This window comes from Elephantulus edwardii, unplaced genomic scaffold (genome assembly GCF_000299155.1).
Source record: "Elephantulus edwardii isolate Elephantulus edwardi_28Jun2011 unplaced genomic scaffold, EleEdw1.0 scaffold00453, whole genome shotgun sequence".
Classification (NCBI taxonomy): domain Eukaryota; kingdom Metazoa; phylum Chordata; class Mammalia; order Macroscelidea; family Macroscelididae; genus Elephantulus; species Elephantulus edwardii.
Window position 1 is genome coordinate 282,361 of NW_006400203.1, and position 9,483 is coordinate 291,843.

The following is a 9,483-nucleotide window of genomic DNA, read 5'->3' on the forward strand; positions in this document are numbered from 1 at the left end:
GCGATTGGCACAGGATAGAGCAGGGTTTAGGGCTGTTGTACATAGGGTCGCTATGAGTCGCAAACGACTCGACGGCACATAACAACAACAACAATAACCAGAGTGAGAAGATATCACATTGCTTTCATTTTCATCTTTCTAGTAAGATAAAAGTTACACAAGTGTTCAGGTCTTTCATTCATAGGGTTTCTATGAGTTGTCTATGACTCAAGGACACTTTACTACCACATACAACAGTTAAGTTTCCAGTCCTTGCAAAATGGCCTTGTGCTGTGAGAAGTGGAAGTTCAGAGAAGAAAAGTAGATCTTCAACAAAATGGATTGATACGGTGACTGTAACAATGGGCTCAAGTGTGTCTTAGATTGTGAGGATCTGTTGTTCGTAGAATTGCTGTGAGTCATAGGAAGAGCTCTGTTAACCTAGTGAATAGAAAGCTATGCTACCATGCCAAAGGTGGATGGTTTTACTCTGTGGCCCTCCAGTCCGGTTTTGATTGTTTTTGGTCAAACAGTCTTCTAAGAGGTATAGCACTGGTCTGTCCGTTTGCTGTACAGAGGTAACTTGTAGTTGCTGTGATGTTAAACACTGTGACCCTGATGTGTCAAATGTGATAATGGTTACCCATAGTGGACAGTGTTTGGTGGAGTTCCCAGATTAAAACAGGCTTGGAAGCAGGAGTGGCATCCACTTCCAAAATAGCTTGCCTCTGGAAGCTCTGTGGAGAAATGATGAAAGTATACAAGCGTTCAGGTCTTTCTTTCATAGGATCACTATGAGTTGTCTATGACTTGATGACACTTAACAACAACAACAACAATAAGATTATTATCTTGAGCATTTCTTTGTGTACTCTTTGACAATCTGTCTTCTTTGGTGAAGTATCTTTTCGTATCTTCTACTCATTTTTTTTCTTTATTATTATTATTTTTTTAAATTTTATAAATTTTGTATAATTTTCTTCTCTACCTGCCCAGCCCTCTCCCCCCGCCCCCCAGTTCGCTCCTCTCTTTCAAAAGTAAAAGAAAGACTCCCTCCCTGGTACATAATTCCCCCGCACCCCTCCCACCGCCTGTAATTAGATTGTTTGAGCTTTCTAGAAAAATCTTTTTGGTGCCAATTTTAAATACATCTCTATTTGAGACATTGCATTTCCCACTGACAATACAGTGATAATAAAATGCAATGTTATTTCCTTTCCCAATGCACATTCTATATTCAAGTAGTGAGAATGCCCAGAAATTTAGTCTAGCAGTTTAAACTTTGAAACTGCAATGTGCTACAAATTTGGATCTTTCAAAAGTTAACTGAACAATGAACACTAAAGTATTCAGATTGGTTTAGTCAACCTCTTCAATGGTGGATCCAGAAAAGCCACCACCAGATAGAGGAGCTCCACCAACAGGGAATCTGTTGAGCATGCTTCCAGCGATGCCTCCAGCACTCTGATAGCTTGGTGATGATGGGGTTGCAGACTTTCTTCAGCTCCTTCTCCTAATGCTTAGATTCCTCCTTTTCTGTAGTCTGTTTCTTATCGAGCCAGTTGATAATGTCATTGCATTTGTTAAGGATCTTCTGCTTGTCCTCATCATTGACCTTGCCTTTTCAAGATAAAGCTTTTCATCTTCTACTGTTGCTTTCATATTAAATATGAAAGCCTTGAGGAGATTCTTAGAAGACATCTTGTCTCTTTGCTTCTCATCTTCAGCTTTGTACCTCTCAGCCTCCTGGACCGTTTATACAATGTCTTCTTTACTCTAGTGATTCTTGTCATTGGTGATGGTAATCTTGTTTTCTTTCCCAGTGCTCTTGTCAACAGCAGAAACATTAAGGATAGCATTGGCATCAGTGTCAAAGGTGACTTCAATCTGAGGAACACCACGAAGTACATGTGGTATACTGGTGAGTTCAAACTTGCCAAGCAGGTTGTTTGGTCACAGCACTTTCACCTTCCCAGATCTGAATGAGTACATCAGTCTGGTTATATGAGTAGGTTGCAAAAATCTGTGTCTGCTTGGTAGTATTCTGCTTGATGAGGACAGTCATGACTTCACCAGCAGTTTAAATACCAAGGGAAGGTGGAGTAACATCCAGGAGCAGCAATCTTGAACATTTTTTGTCTCCAGAGAAAATGGCCACCTGGACAGCTGCTACATAAGTAACAGTCTCACCCAAGTTTCAAAGAAGTTTCTGAATCTTGGGAGTTTTAGTAGAACCACCCATCAAGACAATATCATGGATCTGTGGCATCCCGCAGGGTTTTCTCCATAGGGTTCAGAAGTGCCTGTCACGGAAAAGATCAGCATTCAAATCTTCAAAGTGGGCTTGGGTAATGGAAGTGTAGAAGTTGATTCCCTCATACAGAGAATCCATCTCAATACTGGCCTGGCTGCTCGAAGAAAGTGTGTGTTTTGCATGCTCACAAGCAATGCAGAGGCATCAGACCTCTTGTTTTCACTGATACCTTATGCTTGTGCTTGAACTCTGCGATTAAATAGTTGACCATTTTGTTGTCAAAGTCTTCTCTACCTAAGTGGGTGTCTCCAGTTGAAGACTTGACCTCAAATAGCCCATCTTCAATAGTGAGAATTGACACATCAAATGTGCCACCTCCCAGGTCAAAGATCAGCACATTCCTTTCAGCAACAACCTTTTTGTCTAAACCATAAGCAATAGCAACAGCAATTAACTCATTGATGATTCGGAGGACATTGAGGCCAGCAATGGTTCCAGGATATTTGGTAGCCTGGTGCTGAGAGTCATTGAAGTAGGCTGGTATAGTGGCAACAGCATTGCTAACAGTCATCCCAAGGTAAGTTTCTGCAATTTCCTTAATCTTTGTGAGGACCACAGATGATATCTCTTCTAAACAGAAACATTTGGTCCCTCCTTATATTCTACATGGACCTGCCTGCATCATTCACCACCATGAATGTCAGTGTTTCATATCAGACTGCACAACATCAGACATCACCAAATATTCCATTGAGATGTTTGGCATCAAATACTGTGTTAGAGGGATTCATCTCAACTTGATTCTTTGCCACATCGTCAATCAATAGTTCGGTATCAGTAAATGTGACATAGCTTGGGGTGGTCTGGTTGCCTTGATCATTTGCAATGATCTCCACTTTTCTGTGCTGTAAGACCCACACACAGGTGTAGCTGGTACTGAGATCAAAGCCAACTGCAGGGCCCTTGGGAATGGTTGCTCAGTGTAGATCCCAAGTGGTGAAGAAAGAAAAGTGCACTTCATGGCTCCTACTGTGGTACTTGCAACCTGCTTTCTAGAAATTTTAGGTATGAGCCTCTTATCAGATGTGTTGTTTTCTTTTCACTCTTCTGAAAAGAATTTTTGATGCACATAAGGATATGCTTTTGCTTATTTGATCTCATTCAATCACTCATACAGTTCATTTTATAACATTAATTATAATTTCATACTGCCATTATATATATCTTATTGAAACCTCGCTGTCCTTTCTCATTCCCTGCACCCAACCTATCTATTTGATAATCTCTTCTCCCTCATCTTTCCCTCCTATCCTTGCTGTCAACCCCCTCATAATTGTTTCTACCTGTGGCTAATCTTTTCCTTTCTTTTATTTTCTTCTGTCCCCATCCAGTTAGTTGTGCATGTCTTGTTTTAGATTGCTAATTGAAAAACATACCATGTCTGATTATCCATCCATCCATTCACTTCAGGTTGGTCTTCCCTTTACTTATTCCATTATAGTGTTAATTGTCTACCCATTCTTTTCCTGCTCCAACCCCACCCCCAGTGATCCTATTTCTATAACCGTGGTCTGACATAAGACTTGAAGTTTTGTGACTGACTTATTTCACTGAAGCATAAATGTCCTCTAGACCCATCCATCTTGTGTAGTTTCACAAATTCTTTATTATTTTTCACTGCTGCATAGTATTCTACTCTGTGTTTTTACCACAATTTGTCAATTTGTTTGTTCTTGGACATTTAAGCTGCTTCCATCTCCTTGCTATTGTGGATAATACTGCAGTAAATATATGTAGGCATGTACCTGTTTGTGCCATATCTCTGATTTCTTTTGGGTATATTCAAAGTTGTGGAATAACTGAATCAAACAGTATTTCTGTTTGAAACTCTTTGAGTAAGTAACAGTCTGCCTTCCATAATGGCTTTATCATTCATTGTACTTTCCCACAAGAAGTGTATGAGAGTTCCAACCTCTCTACATCTTTGTCAACACTTGTTGTTTATTGTCCTATTAATTTTTTTTATTGTTGCTGGGGTGAGATGATATCTCGTTGTTTTTATTTTAATTTCTCTAGTAGTGTGTGATATTGAGCATTTCTACTTGTATTTGTTGACCATCTGAATATCATCTTTGATAAAGAATCTTCTCATATCTTCTGCTCATATTGTGTTTTCATTGTTTGTCTTTATCTTGTTGAGCTGTTGGAGTATTCTATAAATTTTAGATATAAATCCCTTATCAGATATGTCATTATCAAATGTTATTTCCCAGACTGTGGGTTTTCTTTTCATTCTATTTGAGGAGTTTGGGGAATTTTTTTAAGTGATGCTTTTCCTTGCTTTAATGTTTTATTTTCTTCTTTTGAAATGCGCTCTTGACAAAATAGTATAGTGCTTTTTTTCAAAAGCAAGTGTAGAAAATGCTAGTGATTGGCACAGCATGGGGAAGCCCACAAGAAAGGATAGATAGCAGCAGCAGGTGGCAAGAGGTAGGAAATGATTGAAGCATTGGTTACAAATGTTCACAGGAAGCTACAAATATCCAGCAAGCTGCATTCTTATGTTAGTACAGGTGGTGATCCCATTATGTTTAGTTGAAATTCAACATCAAGACAATTTCTTCAAGTTAAACAGTTTTTTGTTGCACCCTTGCACAGGATGGCTCAAAGACATTGGAGCAGTCCATTAGTTCTTCAAAATGCTGTCATAACAGCAAACAATAAATGTTGGAGAGGATGAGGAGAGATAGGAACTCTCAGACACTGTTGGTGGGATTGTAAAATGAAATAGCCACTCTGGAAGACAGTTTGTGGTTCCTCAAAAACTGAACATAGAAATTCTATATAACCCACTACTAGGAATATACTCTGAGGAAACTAGAACTGAGATGCAAACAGAGATTGGCACACCAATGTTTATAGCAGCATTATACACAATCATAAGAATATGGAAACAGCCCAAATATCTGACTACAAATGAATGGATTGAAGAAATTGTGATACATTTGAACAATGATTCCATTATGTAGCACTCAGGAGCTACAACTTAAAAAATTACTACATGACTTGGGAGAGACTGGAAAGCACTATTCTGAGCTGAGTGAGCTGAGTCTCATAAGGCAAATACTGCTTAAGTCCATTATTGTAGAAGTAGAAAGATAACCAGTACAATGTATATGAGGATCCAAGGGAGAGAGAGGGGGAACAGAGGGATGAGGATGGGCAGGAGGAAATCATAGGGTTGTACGATTTAGTGGGTGAAGGGGTGGAGTAAAGGAAATGGGAAAAATCTGATGGGGATCTGGAAAGACAGAGTAATGGTGGACATAGTTCAAGGGTGATTAATTTTATAAAACATAATAAATGAGAATGGTTGTATGAAACACAATGTGAATGAAGGCTAGTGTGAAGCAAAATATAAATTAACTTTGTAAGCAAACCAATATAAAATAAAAATTTTTAAAAATAAAGAGGTTTATTACAGCAGGGGACAAAAGACAAAACAAAATGCTGTCATAAACCTGGTAGGTGTACTAAGAAACCTTCTGGTGCTCTTCAATGACAGCATATAATTAGGGTTTCCTGGATGGATACATAATTCAGCCAAAATCCAAATGCCATTAGTGAGCTTCAGGGATTGTACAGTATGTCCTGTCCTTCCACGTTCCTTATAGCAACAGTATAAACATTGTTTTTTGCAGTTTACTGGAAACAGTGTCAGCATTTATATGACATTCCTTAAGCTGAAATTGCAGTTCATTTTCATTGGGAATGTCTTTCCATATTGCAAGAAAGACCTGGCAATTCATTTTGCCATCTTCTGCAAAAAAGCACCTTAAGAGGGAACAGGCAGCTGAAGTAGAAGAAATAAATTTTGTTCTTCACAGCTATCTACAGGTTATTGATGCCTTCCATCTTCATGACTGGTCCTAACGTGTTAAGAGGCAGGGAGAAATCAATACTCTGCTGTGGCATTAGTGGTGTATGGATTGCCAGAAGAGTACTGGGGATGACACCAAAGCTATTCTTGTTAAACTGAATGGCGAAGTCTGACACATGCTACAGAGCTTTGTTGGTGAAGTTCATTTCCATGTAGACATTCTCTTAGAAGTATGGGAATGCTCCTGAAATCTCCAAGCCTTTAGCCTTTCCTGTAGGCAACCAGACAACCTTAGAAGCCACAGGTCCATCAGATGCCATTCCTAATCCAAGTGTTGTTATTGTTATGTGCCATCGAGTCTCTTGAAATTCATAGCAACCCTATGTCAGAGCAGACCTAAGCCCTGTTCTGTCCTGTGCCAATCTCCCTGTCTCAAACACCCCCACCCCGATTACCCCAGTCACTGAATCAATCCACCTCATAGAGGGTCTTCTTCTCCTGCACTGTCCCTTCACTCTCCCAAGCATGACGTCCCTCTCCAAGGATTGGTCCCTCCTTGCAACATGTCCAAAGTATGTCAGACAAAGCCTCAGAATCCTTGCCTTCAAGGAGAAGCTTAGTCCAGTAGAGAGTTGAAAAAAAGTCATTCAGACCACTGCTAACCACAGCAGGAGTAGGTGAAGGAGCAAAGGTTGCAGGCAGTGAGGGTGGGAGATGGACTGCTCAAGCTGACTAGATAGTCCTCCACCCAAGCGATCCACTGCTCTCATCTGCTTGGAAGATACCTGTGACACATTGACTGGGAGACCAAGGCCAAGGTTCAAAAAGTATCTTAGAAGGTCCCTTTGAGAGGAAATAATTTGAGGTTTTTCCAGGTTGTCTGAAGTGGTGGTGTTAACCAGGCTGTCACCTGAATCAGTGCTTCCATGAATTGGCTAGTTTTTACAATGGATTCCATGATTTCTTTCTAAAAAACCACTGAGACAAATGACAAAGAATCAATGTGGCAGATGAGTTCATCTGACAGAGTTGGCTCAAAACAGTCTGTTTCCTCAGAGCTCAGTGGGTTTTTAGACAAAACTACTTCTTCAACTGTTACAGTGTCCATTGAAAGAAGCTGCCAATAAATACAGCCCCGGTCTCGAAGATCAGGGTTATCAGAATATTGAGTTGCCAAACTCATGACTTGTTGGACCAGCTCATGTGTTTCTGATGGCTTCTTAAGAAAGCTTCACTATGGCAGTAAGTAAAGTGAGCTGCACCTGGGTGCTTTCATCATGAAGACCTTCCAGGAAACTATCTAGTAACTCACATGCATTGTCCATTCTTTCGTCATATTTTACCACAATCCAAATCATAGCTGCTAAAGCATCTGGTTCATCTAGTGAGTCTAAGTAAGTTCTCAAACAGCGTAACAGTACTTTCATACTTATTGGGATACTTTTTTTTTGAGACCTGCTTGATTTATTCTGATTACTTATTATACAACAATGCCAGTGTGACCCCAAAGTGTGCAAAGTTAAAGCCTTCAACTGCAGCTGAAGAGAGGGCAGGAATGGTACACAGAGAACAGAGGGTAGGAATGAGGGCCAGGGCCACCTCCCCCGCAGAGCCAGGCTGGGAGCAAGGCCTGAGGGTCACCTGGGGCCAGGGAAAGGGGACAGAGACCTCCCCCTGGCCTAGTGGGTCAGAAGCCCAGAACTGCCACATGGCTGCAGGGACAGCAGCCCAGGACGGGCCAGAGGTGGGGCCAGGAGAGCACCATTTCCTGGGGGTGGGGGTGGGCGCCCTAAAGGAGAAGCCGGGGCACACCAACCCGGGCCACGCTGGCCAGAGCAGGCTGCGGCAAGAAAGACCTGAGGCAGGCACATGGCCTGAGAGTCTGGGCGGCTAGGCTGGGCAGATGGGCAGGGGGACCCTACCCACTCCAGGGGCACCCAGCACAGTCACCCAGGAGTTTTCCTGACTGTGGAGTGCCCAGGGAGCGCTGCTGGCCCCAGGGGTGAAGGGGCCACCCTGTCCCTGCCTCTCTCCCTCGACAGGAGTTGGGGAACCTGTAGTGCAAATCTGAGGGCCACTCAGTTACGGAGGGGCGATGGACCTGAAGGGGGGCTGGGGGTGCACCCCCTCCACCACCTTTGCCTCCGGTGCAGTCCTCAGTACAGCCGCTTCTCCTAAGAGTGCAAGCCATGGACGCCACCCTCGATCTGGGCCGACATGGTCCGCTTCTCAAACTTGAGCTCTCCTGAGTACATCATGGGCACAGACAGGCTCTGGGCCCCGATGTCCTGGCACCTGTGCTGGATTCCTGCGATGAGGTAGGGTACGAACTTCTGGATAGAGCCTTTGTCCTGGATTGAGCCGGAGACACCCTGCGCAATCTTCACCTTGTCCCCCTCACTGAAGTATCGCTTCTGGCTGCTGCTGTTCTCCATGGCGTTCAGCGAGCCCATGCCCTGGTACTTCTTGAGCCGCACTCCATCCGAAAAGAAGTATTCGCCTGGGGCCTCTATGGTGGCGGCCAGCAGGGACCCCATCATCACTGTAGAGGCTCCGAGGGCCAGGGCCTTGACCACGTGGCCCACGGTCTGGATGCCACCATCGGCTATGATAGGCACACCAAAGCGCCGGGCATACTCAGCCACTCTGTACACGGCAGTGCCCTGGGGCCGGCCACAGCCCATCACTTCTTGGGTGATGCAGATGGAACCACAGCCCATGCCCACACGCAGCCCGTCCACGCCTGCGTCAGTCAGGTTCTTGGCCTGAGCTGCTGTCACCACATTGCCCCCAATCACCTGGAGGTGGGGGTACTTCTGCTTGATGTAGTGCACCATGGCGATCTGATACACTGAGTTCCCTTGGGAGGAGTCCAGCACGATGACGTCGGCGCCCGCCTGGATGAGCCGGTCCAGGCGGTATTTGTCGTCCTCACGGGTGTCCACGGCTGCCCCGCACAGCAGCTGCTTGTGGGAATCCTTGGAAGCCAGGGGGTAGTCTCGGTTCTTCTTCAGGTCAGTGCGGGCGATGATGGCCACCAACTCGTCATGGTCATTGACAATGGGCAGCTTTCCTTTATTGCTGCGCTGCAGAATCTCATTTGCCTCTTTCAACGTCACCCCTGCCGGAGCCACCACCAGTTCATTCCGCGGCGTGATCACTTCATTGAGGAGTGTGGTGTGGTCCTTCTCGGCCAGGAAGTCGATGTCCCGGGAGGTGACGATGCCCACCAGCTTGCTGCCCATTGTGCCTGTCTCAGTGATGGGGATACCAGAGAAGCCGTGCCGGATCTTGGCCTCCAGCACATCGCCCACAGTGTTTGTGGGACTCAGCACTACAGGGTCTGTGATAAAACCCTGCTCGAACTTCT

At 44.0% G+C, this 9,483-nt stretch overlaps 2 pseudogenes across 1 annotated transcript in view; both read right to left on the minus strand.

Moving 5' to 3' along the window:
* The window catches only part of LOC102877259, a 27,037-nt pseudogene extending 19,053 nt beyond the window's left edge, over positions 1-7,984 (minus strand).
* Positions 7,985-8,269: 285 nt separating this feature from the next.
* The window catches only part of LOC102877660, a 15,435-nt pseudogene continuing 14,221 nt past the window's right edge, over positions 8,270-9,483 (minus strand). Inside the window, exon 2 of the transcript XR_439043.1 lies at positions 8,270-9,481. The product of XR_439043.1 is annotated as an inosine-5'-monophosphate dehydrogenase 1-like (transcript). The remainder of the gene's footprint in view (positions 9,482-9,483) is intronic.